The sequence below is a fragment of the Kogia breviceps genome, chromosome 11, assembly GCF_026419965.1.
Source record: "Kogia breviceps isolate mKogBre1 chromosome 11, mKogBre1 haplotype 1, whole genome shotgun sequence".
In the NCBI taxonomy this organism is placed as follows: Eukaryota; Metazoa; Chordata; class Mammalia; order Artiodactyla; family Physeteridae; genus Kogia; species Kogia breviceps.
In genome coordinates this window covers 63,756,388-63,771,818 of record NC_081320.1, presented here as the reverse complement: position 1 = coordinate 63,771,818, position 15,431 = coordinate 63,756,388, and positions in this window count along the sequence as shown.

Sequence of the window (15,431 nt, the reverse complement as noted above, 5' to 3'; positions counted from 1 at the left end):
CCTGGCAGTCCAGTGGTTAGGACTTGGTGTTTTAAGCGAGGCTAAAAAATAAAGTTCTCTGCCATGGAACTAAATTCGTATGATAATCCTGTATATTGAGACGAATTGACAAAAAGTTACACACCCTTTGTGAACTGAACATCTTTTCACTGAAGTATTTCAGTGCTTAATCCCAAGCACTGGGTTTTAAGTGTTGGACATACAATACACACTAAGAAGAAAAATAGACAATCCCTCTCTTAAAAATGTAAACACAATTGTGAATTGTGATTGCCATGAAAGAAGAAAATAAGGAGCTCTCAAAGTATATAACATTTAGTCGGGGGTTTCAGGGGAGGTTACCCTGAGGAATGTAATTTAAGCTGAAATCTGAAAGAAGCAGGTAATTTGGGAATGAAAGCACGGCAAATTCTTCTGGGCAAGGATAACAGCATTCATTAAGAGCCCTGTGATTGGAGGAAACATGAGATTTTCAGTGAACTAACAGGCTAGTCTTACAAAACAAAAGAGCTGGGGCCAAACTTTGCAAAGCCATGTGAATCAAATTAAAGATTTAGGCTTTTATTTTAAGTACCTAGGGAAGCTGATGAAGGTGTATGTGGTTTAAGAAATCACCCTAACACTGTTTATGGGTTTCTTCCCCCAATTTTATTCCATGACTTGGTTTTCTCCTCCCCCCCTTTTTTTTTATTGGAATATAGTTGATTTACAATGTTTCAGGTGTATAGCAAAGAGATTCAATTATATGTATATAACTGAATATATATATATATACATATATACACTTTACAGATTCTTTTCCATTATAGGTTATTACAATATTTTGAGTATAGTTCCCTGTGCTATACAGTAGGTCCTCGTTGTTTCACCCTGACACTTTGACTTGCAGCCATAATGAAGTAACAGGGTTAGATTTAAGCTCCTCTGTAAACAACCAGAAAACTGGGCAAAATATATGAAATATTTTTGACGCAATCAATAAGAGTGATATAATTCTAGCCAGATTAATTAATGGGGAACAAAAAAGAGGACACAAATTAGCAAAATCATAAATGAAATGAGACATAAGGACAGATCCTACAGGTATTAAAAGGATAATAAAAGAGTACTATTGGGCTTCCCTGGTGGCGCAGTGGTTGAGAGTGCCTGCCGATGCAGGGGACAGGGGTTCGTGCCCCGATCTGGGAGGATCCCACATACCGCGGAGTGGCTAGGCCCGTGAGCCATGGCCGCTGAGCCTGCACGTCCAGAGCCTGTGCTCCGCAATGGGAGAGGCCACGACAGTGAGAGGCCCGCGTACTGAAAAAAAAAAAAAAAAAAAGTACTATTAAGACCGTTAAGCCAATACATTCAAGTTAGATGAACAAATTTTTCTGAAGTATAATTGACTTACAATATTATATTAGTTTCAAGTGTACAGCATAGCATGCTGATTCAATATTTTTATACATTACAAAATGATTACCACAATGTCTAGTTACTATCTGTCACCATACAAAGTTATTACGATATTACTATATTCCCTATGCTATACATGACACCCCTGTGACTTACTTATTTTACATCTAAAGTTTGTACCTCTTAATCTCCCTCATCTATTTCACTCATTTCTCCCATCCCACCTCCCATCTGGCAACAACCAGTTTGTTCTATATACATATCTATGAATCTGTTTCTGTTTTGTTACATTTGTTTTGATTTTTAGATTCCACATATAAGTGAAATCATACTGTATTTGTCTTTGTCTTATTTCATTTAGCATAATACACTTTAGGTCCACCCGTATTGTTACAGGTTGCAAGATTTCATTTTTTATGGCATATATAGATAGGTAGATAAATATGTGTGTGTGTGTATGTATGTATATATTCCACATCTTTATTCATCTATCAGTGGACACTTAGGTTGCTTCCATATCTTGGCTATTTTAAATAATGCTGCAATGAAAATAGAGATTAATATATGTTTTTGAATTCGTGTTTTTGTTTTCTTCAGATAAATACCCAGAAGTGGAAATGCTGGATCATGGTAGTTCTAGTTTTAATATTTTGAGGAATCTCCATACTGTTTTCCATATTGGCTGTACCAATTTACATGCCCACAAATAGCACAAGGGTTCTCTTTCATCTACATCCTTCCGAGCACCTGTTATTTATTGTCTTTTTGATAGTAGCTTTTCTGACATGTGTAATGTGGTATCTCTCTGTGGTTTTGATTTGCATTTCCATTATGATATTGATGTTGAGCACCTTTTCATGTGTCTGTTGCCATCTGTATGTCTTCTCTGGGAAAGTGTCTGTTCAGGTCCTCTACCCATTTTTCAATCAGGTTGTTTGTTTTTTTGATGTTGACTTGTATGAGTCCTCTACATTTTGGATAGTAACCCCTTATCAGTTATATCATTTGCAAATATTTTCTTCTATTCAGAAGGCTGTTTTCTCATTTGTTAATAGTCTTCACTATGCAAAAGCTTTTTAGTTTGATGTAGTCCCTTTTGTTTATTTTTGTGCTTATTTCCCTTGCCTGAGGGGAAAAATATTGCTAAGACAAATGTCAAAGAGCATACTACTAAGCTTTCTTCTAAGAATTTTATGGCTTCAGGTCTTACATTTAAGTCTTTAATCCATTTTGAGTTTATCTTTGTATATCGTGTGAGAAAGTAGTCCAGTTTGATTCTTTTGCATGTAGCTGCCCAGTTTACCCAACACTATTTATTGAGGAGGCTGTCTTTTCCCCATTGTGTGTTCTCGATTCTTTGTCATAGATTAATTGATATTATAAGCATGGGTTTATTTCTGAGCTCTCTGTTCTCTTCCACTGATGTATATGTCTGTTTTTGTTCTAGTACTATACTGTTTTGTTTACTGTAACTTTGTAGTATACCTTGAAATCAAATAGCATAATACTTCCAGTTTTGTTCTTCTTTCTCAAGATTATTTTGGTAATACAGGGTCTTTTGTGTTTCAGTTCAAAGTACTTGTTTTAGTTCTGAGAAAAATGCATTGGTATTTTGATAGGATTGCATAGAATCTGAAAGATTGCCTGGGGAATTCAATCATTTTAGCAATATTAATTCTTCCAGTTCATGAGCATGGAATATTTGTTTGTGTTATGTTCAGTTTCTTTCATCAATGTCTCATAGTTCTCCCAGTACAGGTCTTTTACCTCCTTAGTTAGCTTTTTTCCTAGGTACTTTATTCTTTTTGATGTAGTTGTAAGTGTTGGCTGTAGGTTTCTCTTATATGACTTAATAAAAATCATATGTTCAGTTATGTTCCTTCTATACCCACTTCACTGAGAGTTTTTATCATAAATGATATTGAACTTTGTCAAAAGTTTTTCTGCATCTATTGAGATAATCATATATTTTTTATTCTTCAATTTGTTAATATGGTGTATCACATTGATTGATTTGAGTTATTGAACCATCCTTTCATTCCTGGGATAAATCCCACTTGATCATGGTGTAGGATCCTTTTTGTGTGTGTGTGTGTGGTACGCAGGCCTCTCACTGTTGTGGCCTCTCCCATTGCAGAGCACAGGCTCCGGACGCACGTGGCTCAGTGGCCATGGCTCACGGGCCCAGCCACTCCACGGCATGTGGGATCTTCCCGGACCGGGGCACGAACCTGTGTCCCCTGCATTGGCAGGTTGATTCTCAACCACTGCACCACCAGGGAAGCCCTAGGATCCTTTTAATGTATTGTTGAATTCAGTTTGTTAATACTTTGTTGAGGATTTTTGAATGTATGTTCTTGCGTTGGCCTGTAATTTTCTTTTTTGGTAGTACCTTTGTCTGGTTTTGGTATCAGAGTGATGTTGGCCTCAAAGAATGAGTTTGGAAGCATTCCTTTCTCTGCAATTTTTTGGAATAGTTTGACAAGCATAGGTGTTAATTTCTTTAAATATTTGGTAGAATTCACCTGTGAAGCCATCTGAAACGTCCTGGACGTTTGCTTGTTGGGAGTGTTTAAATTACTGATTCACTTTCATTAGTGATAATCAGTCTGTTCATATTTTCTATTTCTTCCAGATTCAGTCTTGGGAGGTTATACATTTCTAGGAATCTGTTCATTTCTTCTAGGTTGTCCATTTTATTGGTGTATAATTGTTTATAGTAATCTCTTATGATCCTTTATATTTCTGTGGTGTCAGTTGTAAGTTCCCTTTCATTTCTGATTTTATTTATTTGAGACTGTTCTCTTTTTTTCTTGATAAGTCTGGCTAAAAGTTTATCTATTTTGTTTATCTTTTCAAAGAACCAGATCTTAGTTTTCTTCATCTTTTCTATTGTTTTTTAGTCTCTATTTCACTGATTTGTGCTATGATCTTTATTACTTCTTTTCTTCTAACTTTGGGTTTTGTTTGTTCTTTTTCTGGTTCCTTTAGGTGTAAGTTTAGGTTATATGAGATTTTTTGTTTGTTTATTGAGGTAGGCTTGTAGCACTATAAACTTACCATAAATAATATATAATATAATATACATACAATGTATATACATACCATAATGCATACCATATTTTGTTTACCTATTCATCTGTTGATGAACATTTGAGTTGTTTCTACCTGTTGGGTCTTATGCATAAGGCTCCTGTGAACATTGGTGCACAAGTATCTGTTTAAATACCTACTTTCACTTTTGGGGGGTATATACCTAGAAGTAGAATTACCAGATGATATGATAATTCTGTGTTCAGTTTTTTGTGGAACCATGATACTGTTTTCTACAGCATCTGTACCCTTTTACATTCCCACAGCAATGCTCAAATGGTCCAATTTTTCCATATCCCCTCCAACACTTGTTCTTTTCTTCCTTTCTCCCTCTCTCTCCCTCTCTCTCATAATAGTAATCCTAAATCATCCTAATGGAGGTGAAGTAGGGTGTCTCACACTTTCCCATGTCTTGCAAACAGAGGCACTGACAATCTTTTCTTCCAGACTATATTTTCAAGGATATTTTTATAGTGAATGACTGTGGAAGATGGATATAGTGTCTCCCTTCAGAGTAGAGGACAGGTTTGTTAGCGGTCCAGCATAATAAAGAGAATGGCTCCCTTTGGGGCAAAGGTCAGACACATTTGCTTGCAGCCTTTATAAAATATTAGGGTTTCCTAAGCAGCATCCACCTGGGCTGCTCTGTACAGCCCCATGGGAAAACTGAGACCCAAAGTGACTGTGAAGCTCATGTTGCTTGCTGTACTGTAAGTAATAAATTTCTTTGTCTCTGACCCAGGGGTCTCATGTTTTCTGCCAGCATCCATGAAACTGTAGCAGGTAAGCTTGTTAGCTTGAAAGTACTATAAAAGCTCACATCCTTCACAGTTCTTGACATTCTTCTGCGTGATAAAAGGCATCTCTGAAAAATCTACAGCAAACATCATATCGAATGGTGAGAGGCTGACCACTTCCCCTTTAATTATGAAGAAGCCAAGGGTGTCCCCTCTCATTACTTCTATATTCTACTGGACCTCCTCACCACTTTGGTAAGGCCAAAAAATAAAATAGAGGGAGGAGGGGTGGGGTGGGATAACTAAAGGACATAGAGCTTGGAAAGGTAGAAATGAAGTCACCTTTATTTACAGACAACATGATTGTGTATATAAAAAATCCTAAGAAATCTACAAAAGGCTACTAGAACTAATAAATTAAACAAGGCCACAGGATACTAGGTCTAATGATTTATAAAAATCTATTGTACTCCAATATAGTAGCAGCAAACTTCTGGAAGATGATATATTTTAAAATACTATTTACATTAGTATTCAAGAAATGAAATACAAAGGAGAAAATTTAACAAAACATGTGCAAGACCTGTGCAATGAAAACTATAAACCCTAGCTGAGAGAACTTAAGAACATCTAAATAAATGGACAGATACACTGTGTTCATGGATCCAAAGACTTAAATATTGTTAAGATGTCAATTCTCTCCAAATTTATCTACACATTCAATTCAGTCCCAATCAAAATCTAGCAGCGTCTTTTGAGGAAATTGGCATGCTGATTCTAAAATTTATATGGAAATGCAAATGACTTAGAATAACCAAAAGCATTTTTTAAAAAGAGTTGAATGGCTTATACTACCTGATTTCAAATTTTACTATAAAGTTATAATAAACACAGTATAGTTTAATATATATATTTCAATGAAACAGAATAGTCCAGAAAGAAAATCCACACATATATGAGCAGTTGATTTTTGACAAAGGTGCCAAGTTAATTCAAAGGACTAAGGATAATTTTTTTTTTAATGGTGCTGGACAATTGTATATACATGTGGAAAATGTTGAATCTTGACTTATCTCTCACCATACATGAAAATTTATTTAAAATCAATATCATTGACCTAAATGTTAAAGCTAACAGTGTACAACTTTTAGAAGAAAACACAGAGGAAAACCTTTCTGACTTCAGAGCAAGCAAAGATTTCTTAGATAAAACACACGAAACACAAACCATAAGAGAAAAAAATTTATAAACTGATCCTCATCAAAATTAAAAACTCTTGCTCTCCAAAAGACACCATTAAGAAAATGAAAGAGCAAACAACATACTGGGAGAAAGTATTCACAACATGTATATCTGACAAAGGATTGTATTCAGAATATTTAAAAAACTCCTACAAGTCAATATTAAAGAGACATAAACCAAGTAAAAAACAGGTAAAGATTTGAACAGACTGTTAACCAAAAATATATAAGAATAGCAGATGAGACCACAGAAAGATGCTCAACATCATTAGTCATCAGAGAAATGCATACTAAAACCCTAATGAGATACTACTACACATCCAATAGACTGTCTAAAATTAGAAGGATTGACAATACAAGTGAATTTTAAAATGTGAAGCAATTATCAATCTCATGGTTGCTGGTGGGAATATAAAGTAACACAGACACTTTGAAAAACAGTTTGGCAGTTTCTTAAAGTTAAACATACACTTATTATATAGCTGGGTGTACTAGTCTATTGGGGCTGTTTGCTACAATAAACTGCCACTGACTGGATGTCTTAAGAAACAAACATTTATTTTCTCACAGTTCTGGAGGCAAGAAGTCCAAGATAGAGGTGTGGTTAGGGTGGGTGGAGTGAGAGCTAAAACACATAGAATTGGGGAGAAAAGCTCCTTGACCTTCTAACTCGTTTTAGCAAACCAAAAATAAGTTGTTCTATTTGAACTGCAGAGTAAAGGAGTTAATAAAAAGTTGTTAGTTAGGAACAGATGAGAAGCTGAAATACATTCAACAGCCTCTATTACTTTCAGAGCTGAGAGTTGAATAAAGACACTTCAAGTCAGATGGATGGCTCCCATACAAAGTATGAGATGGATCGGAGAGAAAGAAATATTCTCTGAGGGTTGGGTGGGTGTGGAAAATCAGTTGCTGGGAGTTCAATGGTTTTTAAATTTTAATTAAATTAAGAACTGAATCTGATTTAGTCATCTATGAAGGGTATTATCTGGAATGCTATAACTACTACTTAATGAGTGTTTTCTACTTTACGTGCATGGCAAGTACTAAGCCAAGCATTTAGATATTGTTTGTTATTTCATTTAATCCTCACATAAACTCTTTGAGGTTAATGAGGTAAATGTTATTTATAGACAAAGAAATCCACACTCAAGGAGCTTAAATTGCCAAGTTACACCATCTAGTAAATGGTTAAAAACAAGCCTGGTTCCTAAATTTGTGCTTTAACTACCCAGCTTTTCTGCCTCTAGTTTATAGGACCAACCAAGCACAAGAAAAATGATTGGCGTTTTATTCAGTTATTCAACAAATCTTTGCTGAGGCCCTCATGGTTCTGCAGTGAGCAAAACAGATGAAAGTCTCTGCCCTCATGGAGCTTACATTCTAGTGGGAGGAGACTGGCAAAATAAAAATTTGAAACAAAATACTGGATGTGATAGTGCTAGGAAGAAAAACAGGGGAGGAAGGGAAGAGGTGACAGCTGCTGTGTGGTCAGGCCACCCAAGATGGCTGTTCTCTTGCTCTCTGCACATCCCCTGCTCAAGCAGTGTGTTCTTCACCTATATCGTAGTCACATGACTGGCCTTCCTACATACTTGTCCCCGGCCCAGCTAGTGATTGTTCTAACTTTAGATCAGACCATCTCCACTGGGATAACTTATCAAAGGGGTGATGAGGGGCATCCCCCTCTGCTAGTTTCCCTAGTAACCAATGAGCCAACATGATGTCATTTCCCCTATAACTGATAACCTCCCCCTCCCACCAAGAGGGGAGACTGCCGCCATGTCCTGCCAACTGTCTGCTGCACACGGTGGGGCATTGCTCCAGGAACTTGTTTCAGACGTGTAAGCTCCCCAATCCATTAAACCATAGATGTTTCTGTTGCTAACTCCAGGCTCTTTCTCTGATCTTGAAACTAGGCAAGTACAGGGCTTGCAGGCTTGCGGGGTGCAGCCCAACAGCTGCTATTTTAGATGGGGAGGACCTCTTATGTAGGTGGCTCTGAGAAGGGATTAGAATGATGTGCAGGAGCAACACACACAAATAACTAGAGGAAGGGAACAGTGAAGGCTAAAGTAGAGGTTGCAGCTATTTGATAGTTTTACAGCCTTAGCAAGAGGAATAGCTATTGGCCTGGAGCATGCAGTGCAAAGGAAAGACTGGTAGGAGCTAAGACCTGTGAAGTATTCAGGTACCAGGGGCCATATCTTGCAGAATTCTGAGGCTACCACAGTAAGAACTTAGAATCCAAGATCTGCGAGTAATGTAATCATATTATTGATATTTTTCTAAGGATCGCTACCACACCTTGAGATTTAGAGATTGTCCCTAGCAAAGCTTAAATCCAAAATCTTAATTAAATACCTTCTGAAAAAACAGGACATCCTCTACATTATCACCTGTTACAGTTACCCTTCAAGCCAAAATAACTCCAAAACCAAGAAATGTATGTAAATCCAGGAAGTTAAGATAGTAGTGGTGTTTCTCTAAACTGGCACATAGATTACTGTATCTTATTAACAAGTTGTTTCATAGGGTAAAAATCTTACCTCTTCTCATTATTATAAGGCTACATTACTCAAAGTCTATTAAAATACATCATTATTACTTTTAAATATATTTAGATCTAAGCCAAGCAAGTTTTTTATGGCATTAAGGGAATAGAGAGGAATAATTTTATAATTAGCCTATCTGAGAGGTTTCATTAAGTAATTCAAGCATTCCCTTAAGATCTTGTTTACAGTATTAAATCTGTTAATAGGTAGGGTAAAAGTAAATATAAAACTGAATCTTGATCAAATTATAGCACTGTCAGTTCTACAACAGCCTAATTCACTGTTACCAAGCAAACACTTTAAGAACCGAGATGTTTAGTATCTTTCTAGTCAAATGAGCAAGAACCATGTTGCAGCAGAATTTGCCCCTCACATCTATTAAGATTTCATTTAAAAGAACTCCCACCCACTTTCTGCTTTCACTTACACACCAATCTGAATTCTTAAAGGAAATTGTATTACAAATGAAATTGGTTTTTCCTGAAAATAAGTTTTTGATGATAATTCTGAGACTAAATATTTCCTTGTAACTTGATTCTGTGTAAATACTATCTCTCCCTTCTTTTAGATGAATTCTCCCCAGGAAATGTATGGTCAGCTTGAATTCACTTTAAGAAAAATGTTGATTATTCAAATGAGAAATTGCAATATTCAAACACTTGCAGCCAGCTCTTTGCAGAGGCAGTGGTGTATTTACACATTTCATCTGACACACTACAGGTTCTTTACCAGTGCAGGTAAAAGCAGGACCATATATAATTTATTAGTACTCTCTCTCTCTAATTGCTTTCCAGTAGAATTGCAGAAAGGAATTTGCACTCTCTTCTGTTTCCCCTTGGGGGTTTCCTTTGTTACAGCTTAACTCTAAGCTTTATATGGAGTTGCAGCTTTGGAAATAGAGCATTAATTGGAAGCAATTATCCAATTATACCAGCTGTGACTATGCTGTATACCCAATTTTTACCAAGAAAAGAGCACATTCAACAGATGATTTAATATAGCAGCCTGGCATAATGAGCCTGCAACGGACACTCCAATCACGTAGCTAATGTCTTCAATGGCTGAAATATTCAAGAGTACACGTGTAGCTGAAGTCAGGGCAAAAAATGAACAAACAAAACAAAAAATAAAGACTATCAGGCTTGACTTTCAAAGCAGGGCAACCATGTGTGATGTAAATTTTAAAAGTAATCAAAGAGCTTATGTTTGTTTATTATCTAAAATGCGTGAGATTTTTCCAACTACTTGATTTTAAAAGTAGGTGTGCTTTCAATTTTAATCAATTTTTAAAAAACTTTTTTGATGCCTTATGTATGTGTGCTGAAGGCTTATTACAGTGCTGTCCTTGAAACTGATGCTTTGGAACCACTTTAGGTACTTCTCAGATAAGCACCCAGAAGAACCTGCCTTGTATGAAATTCTACTCTGCAACCAGTAGTGTGATAATGAGCTCTGGGGTAGTCATTTTCTGCCTGTAATCTATTCAACTTCTGAAGTGCTGACCAAGTGCTTGAGGGGGAAAAGGCTTTGGCAAGGATAGTGTTGATTAAATGGGTGGGAAGATAATCCATATGCTGTCAAGGAATATTTTTATGGGCAAAAATTCACTACTAACACCTGCAAAATTGGCCCGGCAAGGAAAGAAGAAAATGTTTCAGCAAATTTGTTAGCTCTATATTAAAGAAACAAAACAAAGGAACCAAAACACTTGGCCACCAACCCTTGAGTCATCTTATCGGTGCTGTCTTGACAAAGAGATGCCATTCCTCTCCGTGCTATGATGTCACCTTTGTCCAATCATAACCTTCCTTATGAGAGTGTGGGATAACTCTCTGGAGAAAAGGTGAGTGACAGCAGCAAGCAACGTAGCAGTCACTAGGCAACAAGATCAGCCTTCAGTGGAAGAGAATTTTCAAACATTTAACCCTCACACTGTCAGGGTTTTTTGTTGCTGATATGGCAATAATCTCTAGACAAAAGGCTTAATATGAATAATGCAGCTTGTTTTTTTTAAGCTATCTTTCTAAAGGCCATGAGAGGAAACTTTTTATTTAGACTAAGGACCTTACTTGGTTTGAAAAGACTGGTAAATTTGGAAATTTTTAAAACCTCTTTTTCACAAGGGTCACGATTTAGCTCACATGATTATCTCCTTGGTGTCTTTAGACCCATTATTCTCTTGCTCCCCATAAGCTGGGCTGTCACACAGGTGTATGGTCTGTGCCTAACACAGAGTTAGTGGGTGAGTGAAGCTGAAATCAGCCTATGCTCCATATGTCCGCACACACCCTCGTTCAGGTATTCTCAAGAAATGTGTCTTTATCTGATTTGTCGCCCTGACGCCATTTTGTAATTTGTCTGCCTGGAGTAGTGCTTTTTCCTAATTTGCACAAAATTGTTGTATGAGTTCTCAGGTAGGGGGCCTTGCAAGTGTATCTTATTTTTCCAACCAGTCAGAAAGTTCTGCAAGATTGTCCCTCCTCTTTTGCACTTGACTCTGCTAGAGAATTTAGCACAGGGCTGGACAGACCCAGGTGTGGACTGGTGGTATTGTTTCCAAACTGGATTTCCAGAATCATCTTGCTCGGACTGTTTGGTTTGTTTCCCCAAAAGCACATTCTTTTAGAATTTCTCTCATGAAACTGATTTTTTGTTAATTTGAGAGCCCTAATTATTTACCATTTTTTTCTGCCCCCAGTTTTACAGTATAACAATTTCCTTAAGAAGAGAAATCTTTTTTTAAATTGCAGTATAGTTGATTTACAATGTTGTATGATTTACAATGTTATAGTTTCTGCTATATAGCAAAGTGATTCATTTATACATATATATCAATATACTCTTTTCCATTATGGTTTATCACAGGATATTGAATATAGTTCCCTCTTCTGTGCAATAGGACCTTGTTGTTTATCCATCCTATATGTAATAGTTTGCATCTGCTAACCCCAAACTCCCACTCCAACTCTTCCCCACAACATACCCTTGGCAACCACAAGTCTGTTCTCTATGTCTGTGAGTAAGTTTTTGTTTCATAGATAAGTTCATTTGTGTTGTATTTTAGATTCCACATGTAAGTGATATCATATGGTATTTGTCTTTCGCTTTTTGACTTACTTCACTTAGTATGATAATCTCTAGGTCCATCCATGTAGCTACAAATGGCATTATTCCATTCTTCTTTATGGCCGAGTAATATTCCATTGTATATATATATACCTAATCTTCTTGATCTGTCGATGGACATTTAGGTTGTTTCCATGCCTTGGTTATTGTAAATAGTGCTGCTATGAACATAGGGGTGCATACATCTTTTCGAATTATAGTTTTGTCCAGATATATGCCCAGGAGTGGGACTGCTGGATCATATGGCAACTCTCTTTTTATTTTTTTGAGAAACCTCCATACTGTTGTCCATAGTGGCTGCACCAATTTTCATTCCCACCAACAGTGTAGGAGGGTTCCCTTTTCGCCATACCCTCTCCAGCATTTGTTTTTTGTAGACTTTTTAATGGTGGCCATTCTGACTGGTATGAGGTGGTACCTCATTGTAGTTTTGATGTGCATTTCTCTAATAATTAGTGATGTTGAGCATCTTTTCATGTGCCTATTGGCCATCTGTATGTCTTCTTTGGAGAAATGTCTATTTAGGTCTTCTGCCCATTTTTGGATTGGGTTGTTTGTGTTTTTTGTTATTGAGTTGTATGAGCTCTTTGTATATTTTGGAAATTAAGCCCTTGTCGGTCACATCATTTGCAAGTATTTTCTCCCAGGCTGCATGTTGTCTTTTAGTTTTGTTTATGATTTCCTTTGCTGTGCAAGAACTTGTAAGTTTGATTAGGTCCCACTTGTTTATTTTTGCTTTTATGTCTATTGCCTTGGGAGACTGATCTAAGAAAACATTGGTATAATTTATGTCAGAGAATGTTTAGCCTAGATTCTCTTCTAGGAATTTTATGGTGTCATGTCTTATATTTAAGTTTTTAAGCCATTTGGAATTTATTTTTGTGTATGCTGTGAGTGTGTGTTGTAACTTCTTTGATTCACATGCAGCTGTCTAACTTTCCCAACACCACTTGCTGAAGAGACTGTCTTTTCCCCATTGTATATTCTTGCCTCCTTTGTTGAAGATTAATTGACCGCAGGTGAATGGGTTTAAAGAACAGAAATCTTTATTATTATTTTAATCAGATAATAAATCAATTAGCAGACACTTATTAAATGAGTTTCATGAGGACAGTCGGTACCATGTTTTCTCTCTCAGTGCCTGGCACATAGTAAATGCACATATATCTTTGCATAATTAATTAATGGTATTCACTTGGGGGACTCCAATAGGAGAATTATATATAATCCATTAGAATTGTAAGAAGCTTACAAGTTAACTATTACAAGACTCAGTTGAGGAAACTGAGACTCAAATAACTAACCAATTCATAATCTAGTTAAAAGTGTGACCAGACTTCCCTATAATTAAGTCAATGTGAAGTTAATTTAGATCGCAAACATGTAGGGGGCAAAGATCATTTCCACTGACTTGTTATATGCCTTATCTAGTATTGTTAAATCTGTCCTCAAAAAAAAAAACTTCTGTCTTCAACATGTTGGTGCTCATATATTTGAGGACTATACTGAGGTTAAAAAAATAAAGTCAGATCCGGTTCAGAAGTAAACAGGTTCATCAGGGCCACAAACCCCAAACCGTCTTTTATATATATATATAAATTTATTTATTTATGTATTTATTTATTTTTGGCTGTGTTGGGTCTTCGTTGCTGTGCGCGGGCTTTCTCTAGCTGCGGTGAGCAAGGACTACTCTTTGTTGCGGTGCGCAGGCTTCTCATAGTCCTGGCTTCTCTTGTTGCGGAGCACGGGCTCTAGGCGCACAGGCTACAGTAGTTATGGCACGTGGGCTCATAGTTGTGGCTTGCGGGCTCTAGAGCTCAGGCTCAGTAGTTGTGGCACATGGGCTTAGTTGCTCCGTGGCATGTGGGATCTTCCCAGGCTAGGGCTTGAACCCATGTCCCTTGCATTGGCAGGCAGATTCTTAACCACTGCACCACCAGGGAAGCCCCCAAAACTGTCTTAAGACTTTTGTGTCTCTAGAGATTGGTGCAATATTTGGCTTATGACAGGTGCTCTATAAATTTTTGTTGATAGAATAAAAGGGTAAAATAAAAGAATACGTTTTTAAAGCTCTTGTTATAGGGGAGATTTGCCTATATTTTAAGTTCTGAAGAAGTAGCTGGCTATAGCCATGTGAACCAGTGAACAGAAGGGCCTTTGAAGCCCTGAGAGCAATTTAAAGCAGCAACTGGATATGTAAAACAGCACTCACTGTTCAAACCAATCCCAAGGGGAGCCTCAACAGCCAAAATATCATGGCAGGGTAGAACACTGTCTAAAGGGCATTACAGGTTGGATTGAATATAGAATATCCTCCAGTTTCATTAATTTGAGTCTGATAAACTAAACACTCTTAAAAGTGAAATTTATAAGAAAAGTAGGAAAATAAATGCATAAAACAAAAATTCAATGTACCAAAACTTATGGGATGCAGCTACAGCAGTACTAAGAGAAAAATTTATAGCTAAATGCCTATTTTAGAAATGAATAAAGATCTCAAATCAATAACCTAAACTTCTCCCTTAAGAAACTAGAAAAAGAAGAGAAAACTAAATCCAAATGAAGCAGGAGAAAAGAAATAATAAAGATAAAAGTGGAAATAAATAAAATAGAAAACTAATAAAGAAAACTAATGAAATAAAAAGTTGGTTCTTTGAAAAGATCAAGAAAACAGACAAATTTTAGCTCAACTGACCAAGAAAAAAAAGAGAGAGAGAGAGAAGACACAAATTACTGATATCAGGAATAAAATAGGGACATTGCTACCAATCTTACATAAATTAAAAGAATTTTAAAGAAATACTTGAGCAACAGCATGCCCGTAAATTAGATAACTTAGATGAAATGGATGCATTCCTAGGAAGACCCCAGACCAGAACTGATTCAAGAAGAAAATAGAAAACAAATGTGTGTACATTTTTTTTTCAGGAAGAATATTTTCCCTTTTTTAAAAACTGCTTTTAGAGCAGTTTTAGGTTCACTGCAAAATTGAGAGGAAGTGACAGTGATTTCCCATATACCTCCTGCCCTGGCATAGGCATAGCCTCCCCCATTATCAACATCCCCCAGAGTGGTATATTTGTTACAGTTGATGAACTTACATTGACACATCATAATCACCCAAAGTCCATGGTTTACCTTGGGGTTTACTCCTGGTGTTGTACTTTCTATGGGTTTGGACAAATTTATCATGACATATCTCCATAATTATAGAATCATAGAGAGTTTCTTCACTGCCCTTAAAATCCTCTGCACTCTGCCTATCAATGCCTTACTCCAAC